Source organism: Haliaeetus albicilla, chromosome 26 (genome assembly GCF_947461875.1).
Source record: "Haliaeetus albicilla chromosome 26, bHalAlb1.1, whole genome shotgun sequence".
In the NCBI taxonomy this organism is placed as follows: Eukaryota; Metazoa; Chordata; class Aves; order Accipitriformes; family Accipitridae; genus Haliaeetus; species Haliaeetus albicilla.
This window is the reverse complement of record NC_091508.1, coordinates 2,834,398-2,846,888: the sequence shown is the minus strand read 5'-3', so window position 1 is coordinate 2,846,888 and position 12,491 is coordinate 2,834,398. Positions and strand designations below refer to the sequence as shown.

At 49.2% G+C, this 12,491-nt stretch overlaps 1 protein-coding gene across 5 annotated transcripts in view; it reads right to left on the bottom strand.

The window, feature by feature from the left end:
• Window positions 1-12,491, bottom strand: part of SLC45A3 (solute carrier family 45 member 3) — a 31,612-nt gene that overhangs the window by 16,548 nt on the left and 2,573 nt on the right. The window contains exon 1 of one of the 5 annotated variants that reach the window (XM_069772122.1): window positions 5,239-5,356. The exons of the other annotated variants lie outside the window; for them this stretch is intronic. The gene's annotated coding sequence lies outside the window, so the exon portion shown is untranslated. Of the gene's footprint in view, window positions 1-5,238; window positions 5,357-12,491 lie in introns of those variants that run through there. 5 annotated transcript variants of the gene reach the window in all.

The following is a 12,491-nucleotide window of genomic DNA, read 5'->3' as shown; positions in this document are numbered from 1 at the left end:
CCTGCACAGAGGAGCCTTTTCAGCGATGGCAGCCAAAGCAGAAAGGATTGCACCTCCTGCAGTCCTGGTGTCTCCTGCCCTCTCTCTCCTCTCCTGCTTAAGCACGCAGAAGGACAGGGAGGAATCAGGCAGTCTGCCTCGGCGGAGTGCGACTCACCTAGCAGTGCTAAGAGGGAGCAAGGAGAAGGAGCAGGGATGAAGCCAGGGAAAGCGGCTTCCGAGAGTCCATTTCTCTAAAGGCAGTGGGCCAGCAGATTGGATTCACACATTTCCCCTACTCAGAGTTTGTTCTCTGTTCACGTGCTACAGAAGTTTTGACAAATGTCTTCCTGTGCTCAATGTGGTACAGAGACGCAGCAAAGCCCTGCTTGAGGAAACCCACGATCCGAATTTGAGAAAAGCACCAGCAAGTGCACAGACATGCATGCGGAAATAGGACTGAATTTACTAGCGATGTCAGATGTACAGACTCATTTATGCGAAGCAACACCATCGCCAGTGGAAGTTTAGCTCCCACTTCCTTTCTCTCAGCCGGTGCAGTCGTTGCTCTGTGTATCCTCACTAACGGCCTTTGAACCACACCTTTCGCTTTTAGAAGAAACAAACCCTGAGACACCTGAAGAAAGTGGACTACGTGCAGGGCGCTGACGAACATGCACAAACAAAGACTGAAAGAAGTCTCTCCTCCTCCCAATCTCCTCAAATCTTTCCGACATAGGATCTTACAAGTAATCACATCTAAACAGTGCTTAGACAGAATGAAGATTGAGGGACGGATATTTTAAAAATGAAATTTGGGTGTAATTACGTGACCGAGAAAAACTCATTTATTCCTTAGAAGAATCCATACCCTGCCACTCCATAATCCTTCCAGTCTCTCACACGGGTGCAGAAGGGACAAGAGATGTTATTAAACGTGGTAGCAGCCTCTCTAATTTATGGCATTCGTGCACTACCCTGCAGTTCAACAAACAGCCACAGTAATGATCAGACAACAGACAATTAGATTCATCAACTATTTGTGACCTGTCAGGGCTCTGTAATAACCTGAGCCCTGTCTTACATGGGAAAAAATTACCCCATAAAAGCCTTTGCCTTAGCAAAGGAAAAGGAAAAGCCTTAGCTTTTTGGAGAAGCATCCGAGGCAGCTGGTACTGGCCAGCGCTGGAGGCAGGAGATGGTGCTGTGCGGGGAGCTCAGGCAGGGGCTGCTCCAGTCCAGCAGCTCCCAGGTGATGCGGACCCGCACCTTCCCCCCCCGCAGCACGGCAGGTTTCGTGCAGAAACCTATTCCCAACGGGCAGCAGAGAGCGGGGAGGGCGAAGGGTACTGCTAGCCACTGGGTTTCCATTCATAACCACACCGTTACATTTCCAACCTTCCGAGGGGCTCTTTATGAATGTTATTAATTCCCCGCTCCCTGGAAGCCCTTTGGAAGAAAGGGTGGGAGACAGCACAAGAGCGAGTGCTTAGGGAAGGGCTGTTCATACAGTGCCAGATCCTTTCACAGCTATCAGTGTCCATTCACTGCAGCTGAATGTGAAATACACCATGGAGAATAGCTCTGGCAGGCTTGCGCGGGATGAAATGGAAAACTCACCTGACCTCTCCTGACCCTCTCCCCTTCCCCCTCCCCTCCCAAATCTCCTTGACCCCATTCACAGTGTGGGGAGAGGGGAGTGGTCATTGAGCAGGGATGGGAGAACCGCGATTTATTTAGTGTCTCTGAATTAGCTCTGCGTTTCCTTTGAGCTCAGGGGCTCCATTATATCGGCCTCAGCAGCTCAGCTTAGGGAAAGAGCAGCGGCGGGTGGAAATCCCCTCAGACGAGAACAAGGAAGATCCAGGCGCCCCAGCCCATTTGAAATTCCCTCCCTCACCCCACGGTGCAGCGTCCAGCAGCCCAGACACCAGGATATATTAATCCAGGGCAAATGCTAGATGCTACAGGTGTGTCCAGAGTTACAGGAAGGAGCAGGTCCCCACGACAGCTCAGAAGACCTTCCACACAGCTTGGTTCCAAGGGAGACATTTGTATTTGGCAGGACTGGACCTTGGTTCTTTCCTGCCACGCTACAATTGCTTTGTTGCGGCACCTACAGCATGATCACCCTGCTTTCAGGGCTACCTAAAAGCCAGAGCTTAGCTCAGGCCCTTTTGTGCTCGCTGCTCTCTGGATGCACAGACTGATCCCTGTCCCAATAGACACATGTGCCAAGACTGAAGGCAGTTCACTACCATCTCCATTTTGTGAATTGAAAGAAGCCAAGGAGGGAAGAAGGGGCCAAGTTTTAAGCACCTGCAGCTAGCAGCTGATCTTCAGGGGGCTGCATCTCCCACTTTCTGTGGGCCACTAAACCAGGCTGCGCCCACTCAGATGCTGAGCAAGGCTCTTGTCTCCCATAACCACCGACCCACTCACCTTCCCTGCAGATGTCTGGGGCTCACCGAGATGGAGTTTGAGATGTAATCTCAGGTCCTGCCAGGTTCCCACTGCCTTGACCACAGGGTGCAAGTTATTTCGGCGCTACCAGGATACATCTGCAACTGCCAGAGAGCAAAGGTAGGGCACAAGCCACCCAGTGACCCTCCCTCTACCTCTGGCCCTCCTAAACCCAAGAGGCTGGTTAGTCCTGATGGCTAGCAGGGTTGGGCTGTTCCAGAGCCAGCCCAAGGGACTGGTTCACGTCTGCAGAAGCTTTGGGAAGCATTTTTTTCTGGTATCAGTGGTTCCTTCAGGTAAAGGTGCATGTGTGAGGGCAAGTGACTGCTGAGCGTCTTCCGTATTTTACAGTAAGCAGCAAGGGCGTGTGAAACAGGTCACTGTTTGTCCCACATTCATCAACCAGATAAAGCAAAGGCACCAGGGAAAGGCAAACGAAGGTCCCTATGAGATGGATGAGATGGTCAGAATATTTGTTAAGAATGGAAGTTATGAAAGGATGCTTTCCCAGCCTGGCAGGCTAACAGCACTGTCCTTGCTCAGCCTATCACACAGAGAGGATGCTTTCCAGGGTGGAGAAAGATCTGTCCCAGTTGCCCTTCACTCTGCACATCTCTGGTATCTCACGCTCCTTTCGGGAGCTGTGCCAATAGCTCTACAGACGCTCTATCCTCGCCCCACAACACGAACGTCAAACAGACAGCAGGGCAGCCCACAGGCTCCACTGACCTTCTGTCCCACAACCTGCTGCTTCCTCTGGCAGGCAAAGGGATTGCTCCTGCCAGAAGGCTTTCTCCCAGGCTTCGGCTGCTTTCGCTCCCATGCCCACCTGTTTGACCAGCGGAAAAGATACAGCAGCAAAGAGCGGCCAGTTCCAGCCCATCCTCCTCCTCCTCGCCTCCCCATTACCACCAGGAACCGCCTGTGTGACTAACGAGGTCACTGACTCAGCAGAGGCCACACTGACGCTTTCGGAGCTTGCCACGCTTCTCAAAGGGACAGACATCAGCCCAGCACACACACCATGATGCCAGCGGGCGTCATTGCCACGTTCACCCTCCCTCGAAGCCGAGCGACAGCAACAGACTTCAGGCTGCCTGGGAGATCCTGCTGCAGCCCCTGCTAGGAGCGTGGCCAAGACGAGACAGAGCGCAAAGAGGAGCTGGGCACTGTGCTTTCTGCAGACAAGCAGGGGCTGAGGCTGAAGGGCTGAAACCTTGCCTTGCTGGTCTGTAGCTCAGCCCCATTTCCATCAGGGGTACCGCAAAAGACAACTGCACTGCAGGGCCACGTTCAGCTGTCATGTAATGAAGGACTGAGTGCCCCAATAAATATCCCATAGCTGAGCTCAGCTGCAGAGGGATCTTCAGACTGCACTGAAGGAACCGCAATGGGACTGCTTCTGCCTGCCACACGTTAGGACGGTCTCGCAGTGTTTTACCTGCTCAGGACTGGCATCTAATCACCAAACTTCATTAAGCACACAGAAGCCTCACGTACTCCTAAACACATGCAATGCAACCGAAGAAGCGGTATCTTTAGCCTCCGCTCTCAAGAGCCTCACTCCTGGTCACCCTTTCCTGAGTCGGCGTCAGGTCTGCTATAAACAACTCAAGACCTCCAGACAAGGTTGGCTGGCTCTACATCAGAGCTACAGCTTTGTTTTGCTGCTGCATGACCCAAGCTCTTGCTTTTATTCATGAGAGGAGCCCCTGTTTTGGAGCAGGAGGGGAAATGAGAGACGATCTGGTTCCGCTTTTCACTTTAGCTCATTTTTGGTGTTTAAATACTGTGCCCATCACCCTGGCATTTGGTCTGAGCCTGCCTCTCCCCCGCCTCCTCTTCTTTTTTTATTATTTTTAGCAGAAGAATAAAAATGTAAATTGAACTGGAAAGGGAAAAAATAAGCCCCCTCCAGGTGCCCCCCTTCTCTACAGTGTGGTAACGGGCACAGATTATATCCGGCACCACATGACCAGGGCCCGTATTTATATGTCAGTGTGTAAAACCTACCCTGCTGAGCCGCCTTTTCTCTGCCTGAGGCTGGGGGCTTCTGCTACGCGTCTAGTCAAACAGGCCCACAAAGGGGATTAAGGAGAGCCCCTCAGCCCCGCAGAGTAATCCATCAAATTATCCCTTGTTGGCGTTGCTGTCCTCTTCAGAGAAAAAAAAAAAAAAAAAAAAAAAAAAAAGCCCTCCAAAGGCTTTTAAAGGCACTGAAATTACACTTGAGCCTGAAACACTCCACCCAGCTGCTGTAGCCCACAGCACAATGGGCTGGTTGTAAAGGGAATACCGGGAAGCAAGGGGCGAGGAAAAAGAGACGGACACTGTTAAAAAGGGCAGCAGCCTCCCCATGTCTGAAACTCCAACAGGTGGCTCAGACCCCCCCGCTCTGGGACCCTGCAGCAGAGCCGGCCCCGATAACGCCGGGCTGCACCTCCTGCCCACCCACGCTCCCCTGCGGAAGGAGGCTCGGGGCTCTGGGATGCGTTTGCTGTGCCCGGACGGACCCACGGACACGTCCTCATCACAGACGAGGCTTGCAAAGGCAGAGTCTGCACCCAGCCTGAGCCTCTCCTGCCGGGGACCAGGGCTGGGGTCCAGCAGTGCCCCTGACCACAGGCTGTAGCAGTGTCACCCCCCACTACCTACACGGTCCCCAGAGCCCTGCAGCCGGGCCGTCCTTCAAAACCCCTGCAGAACACCTAACAGACAACAAGCTTGCCTAAGGCTCACAGCATCTTCACCGGTGCCCCCAGAGGCAAAGCAAAGCCAAAGAAAGACCACACTCACCAAAACTCTGTGAATGTCTACTTGGACATTGAATCTGTATTTTCTTCTGCTGCAGCTACCTAAATTGCACATGAACTTTTGTGCTGGTCATCACCGCCCTATTCGGAGGTATGAAGGTCTCTGTCCACCAGCTCTGCCTAAGCAAGTACATGGGATTTCATAGGTTTGCATTACGATAATCCTTCTTAGGGAGAAATGATCCCTGGGAGTGAGACAGGGAAAGCGGATAGTAAAGCACTTACCCCAGCAAACTGGAACTGGCAAAGAGAAGAGCAAACCAGTTCTGGTGGAAGGCTGTTACTGCATACAGAGAACACGTGGCTGTCCCACTGCATGCTACACAGGTCACCTCAGCATTGAGAACAGTGACACACAACTTCTGGGTTTTAATCACTAGTGCTGAGTAGAAGGAGCATAATTTGCCCATCTGTCACAGAGAAGAGACGGGAAGGCAAAAACCCTAGCTGCTTTATTGCGTCCGCTTTGCAATGCCTGTTCACAGGGCTGGGAAAATGGGAAGTGAAATTGGAACTTCTTGTTCCCAGCGAAAGCACAAATGCTGCATGATGGGACTTCTGACTTCTCAGCAAGCTAATGCCGTACTTCGGCTCCTCCTGCCAAGGAGGCACACTGTGGCTCCAAGGCAGCTCTAGGAGTTCTACCCCATGATAGAGCTTCATCATTTCTGGCTTTATTTGGAAAACACTGACAGTCATGGGGCCAGCTGAATCTCAGGACCAGCCTTGGGATGGAGTTCTCAGGAAACTGAGGAGGACGGTTCTGATACACTAGCAAAAACCAGGGGCCAGAGCAAAGGCCACGGCTGGCAATAACACGTGAGACCGCAAATCCAGACTATCAACTATGGATCCCAGCCAGCAGCGGCCACGAGCTCTGCAGAAACAAACTGCCGAGCCCCAGCAGGAGGGCTGAAGGGGTGTTCGTTAGCCCAAAGAGCACCCCAACAGCCTGGTGATAAAGTAGCAGTGAGGGGTCTGGCAAATTTAAGCACAGTGGGAGCTGCTGCCGCCTGACACTGAAATCTAACCTTCCCACATTTTGCCAGAAGTCATGTTTGCCGAGGTCTGTGCCCAGGAAAGAGGAAGGACAGCAACCAGCTAAAACTCCACGCATGGTAGTCCTCAGAGAGCAACAGGCACAGACTTACACAGTCCCTTTTGCTAAAAAGTTTTGGGAGCACGACCTCGTGCTCTTCCTCAAAGGATACACTTTCAGCCCTAGACACACACAGAACTAATGGGCTCTTTTGTAATCACATGGTAGTTAGTCCATTTTTTCATGGTAATTTTCTGGTCTGCAATTCCAGTTATTTGTGTCCCTGCCGGAGAAGTTTGATGCTAACATATCTCTCAGCAAGCCCTTTGACCTCCACTGGCAGGTTGGTGGGTTTCTCCCTCTCTGTTTTCTGTCTCTAAAATGAGGTCATGGCTTTGAATGAGACAAAGAGCCTTTGCAGCATGAGGAATAGCCCCAAGACAGCTGTGAGTACAGAACCCCCATCAGTCACATCAGACCCCGAGTGCATGAGAGGCAAGCGAGCTGGGCAGCAGCCCACAGCTCTGCTGGGAACGGCTGGGTTTTACCCCCCCTGCTCCGAGAAGATATCGCGCAACTGCTCGTATCAGAGCGGGTGCAAGAACGGATGTGGAACAGGCAGCCACCCATGGTGGAAGCATTCAAAGGGGGAGGGAATAAAACAAAACTCTCCAAATACTTTGGACTGGGAGTTGCTGTAAGATATCGCTGTCCCCGCTGCCTGCCCCTCTGGCAGAGTTACCACTTCCACCCTGCTAGCTGGCTCTCCAGCCACCCGTGTTCCCAGTCCACCCTCTGGGCTTCAGCAGCCAGTGGAAGTGGGTTTATGCCAATATGCCAGACTGTCAGCAAGGCACCTTCTGTCACACCAGCCACAGGCCAGCATCCTCTGCCAAAGGGAGAGGTGAAGAGCACATGTGCAGGGAATAACAGGATTTCTCTGGGGTGCTTTAAGGTCAAAGACCACGTATCAGAATCCTGAGATCTTTCTTACAAGAACAGCAGTTTTACATGCCTGGAGTAGCAAAAACTGCACAAGCTCTGACTTCTGCGGGCAGCACACCGATTTCTCTGTGTTAATGAGGGCCCTCAGATCACTGCTGGAGCAGAGAGTCTTCCCCTTATCATGGCAGACCAGTTATGAGGCCTGGGTCTGAAAACATGAGATTCTGTGATTTTACTTCTGCCTGAAATTGTCTGGATAATTGCAAAGATAAGCAATCAGATTTTATTTTTTAAGACAGATAAGTTTCACCAGAAGATCTTTATGGGAAACTTAAGAAGCCTTTTCCTTTCCCCATTCTCACTATCAGTTTAATGCACTATGGACTCCAAACATGCAGGGATTTAACATTAAGCTGTGGCCATTCACACAGAACACACAGCAGCACAGAGTATCTGGAAGGGCAGTTTTCCACTTTTCAAAAGACAAGGCTCAAAGCTGCCATTTCTACAGGAGGCAAATGGAGCAAGACATTTTTACCACCCCTTTCACTCCCCACCCCATCTCTCCTTATGAACAGGAACCTAACTTCTATTTTGAGCCCTGGAAAGAATATCAGTCCTAAATTATTAGCTTTTTAGTAATTAAGCATGGAGTTCAAGTTCAAAGCTCCCTGGATTTTGCAGAGCCCTCTGAGCAGGGGTGCTCAGGCTTTTAGTTGCACATGGTTAGTTTCTTGCTCCAATACAGAGTACAGACGGCATCTATCACGGAGGACAGGCAGGAAAGTGGTCTGAGCGCTGAAGTTACTTAATGCTTGCTGAAAAAGCCTGCTGTAATGGCAGAGGATAAATGAAAGTTTATGCATTTCAGACCCCGAGTAGAGGCAGAATTTCCTCTCCACGCTGGGCTCTCTCTTGCCCATATTTACTGGAGTAAAGTTCAGTGAGCTACAAATGAAGCAGAAAGACCTCTGATATTCCCGCAACATGCTCCGGGCTGCCTTGGGCAAACAGCCAGGGCACCCAGGCAGGCACAGTGCTGCTTTTGCCCAGTATGGCCAGGAAAGGGCTTATCACCAGCACCGTCCTGGGCCATTCTGGCTGTGCATCAGCATGTGCTAACTAGCCTCAGTTACAGTCTTCTGTTAGCAGAAGAGATAGCTAGCATTCCCTGCTCTTGCCCAAAAGGCTTAATATGCTGCTATCAACATTGGCCACAGACAGTGATGAATGGGAGTATCTGGGGGCAGCACAAATGTAGACTGTGTTCACAGAAATCGAAGATGAAAGAGGCCCTGTTGAATCATCTTCCCTGGGGCTGCTGCAGGACTGCTCCCAACAGCACATTCTCCAGTGATTTGTCCAGCCTGGATGGATGGATCTCGAGCACGGAGGTTGCAAGAATTTCCCCTGAAACAATATCCATGGGCTAAAAGATTTAATAGCTGGAAAGCGTCCTTCCTTCCTTCCTTCCTTCCCTCCCTCCAGTCATCCCCTGTGTAATTCCTGTGCTCTCCTTTTTATATGCATGGTCAGACCCCTCTCCAGACTACATTTAGCCACTCTCCTAAACCTGGCTTTAGTCAATTCTCATGAAAAGCCACCCTTCCAGGCCCATTAATTGCTCAGTCGGCCTTGGCTGTAGCACAGCAGCCTTTTGTTCTAGCATTGCTCCAGCTGCTCCCACCGCCCCTCGCACACAGGAGTCGTTTGTCATAAACATTCCCAAACACACCTCTGGAGTCCAACAGCAACAGTGCCCGCACAAAGCCCTCCCCTGTCACGCCAAAAGCCGGTACCTGGTACGCACAGACTGCTGCCTTGGAAAGCCACTGTCATCTCATTGTTCCTTTGTACTCCATCTCTTTGTATTTATAAACTGCTTCTCACCACAGACCTACAAGGAAGCTCTCTCTGTGGCCAGAACAATCCTTTATTCTGTTTGTACAGCTCTAAGCAAAGGGAGAATTTTTTCCAGAATCCAGACCAAGGTAGCACAGCAATAACCAGTACACCACACGGGCAGGGAGAGCACTAACAGAGGACACTCAGCAACAGCAGTCTCTGCTCAGGTCTTACGGATCCCCAAAATGCTTTGGGTACCCCCTCTCCAAACAGAAGATCACAACAGAAGTGGCACTACAGCCCTGGGCAGAGGGGAAAGAGAGCAGCATGACATCCCAGATCAGTGGCAGATGCTTCTCCAGAGGCAGAGTACAGCCCAACATTTCCAGACAGAGCATTCCTGATAGCAAAAGCATAAAATCACCAGCAGGGAACTCACGCACAGGTTCCAGAGTAATGTTTTGGTCTCTGTGCAGAAAGGACAAAGAACTGAGTGACTACACTTACATCCACTTTGAATGTAACTGAAGAGCCAGCCAGTTCTGCCCATTGCTGATAAATTAGAAGCAGGCAATAGGGAGGAAGTGGCAGATAAACGTTTGATTTGAGGTTTGATCACTACCTCAGTTTCTTTGATGTAGCAGGTCAGATCCCAGCAGGAATCACTCCTAATGTTTGGTAAAGAAAGCGTGATCCATGGATTTTATTGCATGCACCATTTCACTGAAAGTCTTAACCCATAAATCTAAAGCAAGATTTAGATGTTACCCACAACTATGTACACACTATTCCTGAAGTTGGCTCTAGCCCGCTCTGCAAGAACATTAATGCCTTTTGAGTGCTGACAACTTGCATGGATTTGAGTCACTGCACTCATTATATTTGCATTTTTCTTGAAGTCCTAGCTCCTGGAGACAAACCACCATGGAGAACTTCAGTTTCCAACAAAATGAATGTGGAAAAAAATCTGCTCCCTTGATTGAAGAGAAAAACCTTAGACCTCACAAACCAAACCCAGTGCCCATCATTGTTTTAAGCTTCTTTTCCCAAATAAACCTCATTATTTTGCCAGAGGCCATCCTTACACCTTCTGAGCATTCAAAACCTGGCAATTATGAGAATTCATGTGCAAATCACCAGAAGTTGGTTCTTTTTGAAATCGACAGAGCTGATTTCATGTGTTACTCAAACAAGGCTTCCCTGGACATAAGACAGGGCCAGGTCCTTGAGATTTGGACTAGCAGCAGCTTCTTTTAGTACATGTACAGTTAACATGGAGAAAGAAAAACGGTTCAGAGCTGCAAATCAAGCACCTGCTTATTGCTGTGTGTGTTCCAGCCACCCTCCAGCACTGAGACAAAGAAGCCATTCGGACCACATTCCGACATTACATTTCTTATTTTGCCAGACAATATTCACGGGGGTCTGTTTCTCCTCTTATGCAGGCTGGCAAAATGTTAAACAAACATTTTTGAACTGCAAGAGGAACTGACATTTTAGGATATGAAAACAAGGAGCAAGGGCACAAATTTGAGGACCTCCAAGGAACAGCATGCATACAGATAATAATAATAAAATGGTGACTTTATAGTTTCACTTAGTTATGTTTTTTGAACAAGCAACTTGATAGCTTATTTGGCGGACACATTAGCAACTTCTGCAGCTCTGTAATACAAGATCAGGCTCAGATTCTTAGAGCAGTGAGGAGCAACAGCAGCACAAGAAATAGAACAGGTATCAAGGGATAGATACATGGATTCAATGTATCGTCAGTCTTAGATAACTGGACAACACAAGCATCAGGACACAGAACTGCAAAAATAATCCTTTGGTTTACCATCTTCCTGTTCTTTTGTTTGTGGTGAGTGCAAGATTTCTTTTATGTTATGCAGATCCATGCTTATGGGCAGTCTTCCATGAGCACATACATTGCTTGACTACCTTGCAGAGACTGCTTTAAAGTTTCCCTGTTTTTTAAAAGCAAGGATTCCTCCGTGAGGGTCTCTGACCCCTTTCTTAGCTGAGCCCTAGGGTTCCTGTTCTCACATGGATAGTTTTGATGTCTGATATAAAGCATTCAGAAATCAAGTCAACATTGAAAACAGTTGACAGCTGCTCACAAGCTTCTCATGACTCCCTTGCTCCACTCCTAGCACAGCCTCGATCATGAGGTTAACTGCATGGCTGAAGGATCACAAGACTCCACAGGTTGGCTGTCTAGGGTTAGTTTTAGTTAAAAGTAGCTGTCTTATGCTGACTGCCCCCCACCTCCTGCAGAAGCCCTAGGGCACAATCATACGATGTAATTATTTGCAACAGCAGAAGCGAACGGAGGAGATTCGCCAGATATAACTCTTTTTGGTTTCTGCGTATCCCTCTCCATACCGTCTGCCGCTTACTTCTCTTGAGGTACAAGGCTTTTCAACTATTATTGCCTGGTCACCCCTACCACCGCTACCTGCAGCTGCTCTCCTCCCATCCCTCTGGTCCTTCTGCTTCTGCTCCCTTGTAGCCTTGAATCCATCTCAAACCTGCACAACTTTCACCCAATGGGTCAAGTGTTTTCCTTGATGTTGCCTTAGCCAAGATAAGGAGATAGCAACACACACATTAAAGAAACCCCAAAACAGTCAACTACCAAAACAAGACACTCCTTGGATGAACTGCTCCAACACAGAGAAAGGTGGAGGGTAAACACAAACAGATGTTACTCACACCGCTTACAGCTCATCTGAAAAGCTCTACAATCCCACTGTGACAAAAGTGGTATAAGCCTCTGAAGAGACTAAAGTCAGAGGAGTGCATTAATACTATATCTACCGCTGTGTATGAAATATGCTTAAATTGCCTGAGAATATGTAGCTGTTGAGAAAAAGAGAGACCATCAGCAAATTACTCTGCAATGTCCGCTATGTGTTTTTTCTTGTCATTTAAGCAAGCTCCTAGCACTGGTCTAGCCTGGTACCAGACCTGACAGACTAAGAGGCAGCCTGAATCAAACCAACCGCTAGTCATGTCTAGGGAAGAATACACAAACCCAGCAGTATTCTGAAGTTCCCTCCCTTAGAAAGGGAGCAGCCAGGAAACTGCCACAGGCATAACTTTTCACGCTGTCTCCTGTCAGTGTAAAACTGTGGAAGCCAGAGACTGAGACTAATATAAGATAGTAGATTAGAAATACCATGTATAAAGACTACCTTTACAGAGCATCAATATTTGTCTTCCTTCGCGTTTGTACATTCCTTGGAAGTAATTTGCAAACCCTCAGAGCTTCTTGGGGATCCCACACAAAAGGCTCTGGGTTAAGATTTTTAGAGCGATGCAGGCACTCTGCAGACAGGCTAATGTTTCTAAAGAGGCTTTGCAAAAAGACACGCAAGGAGACCCACGCAGTTACGTCTGAAGAG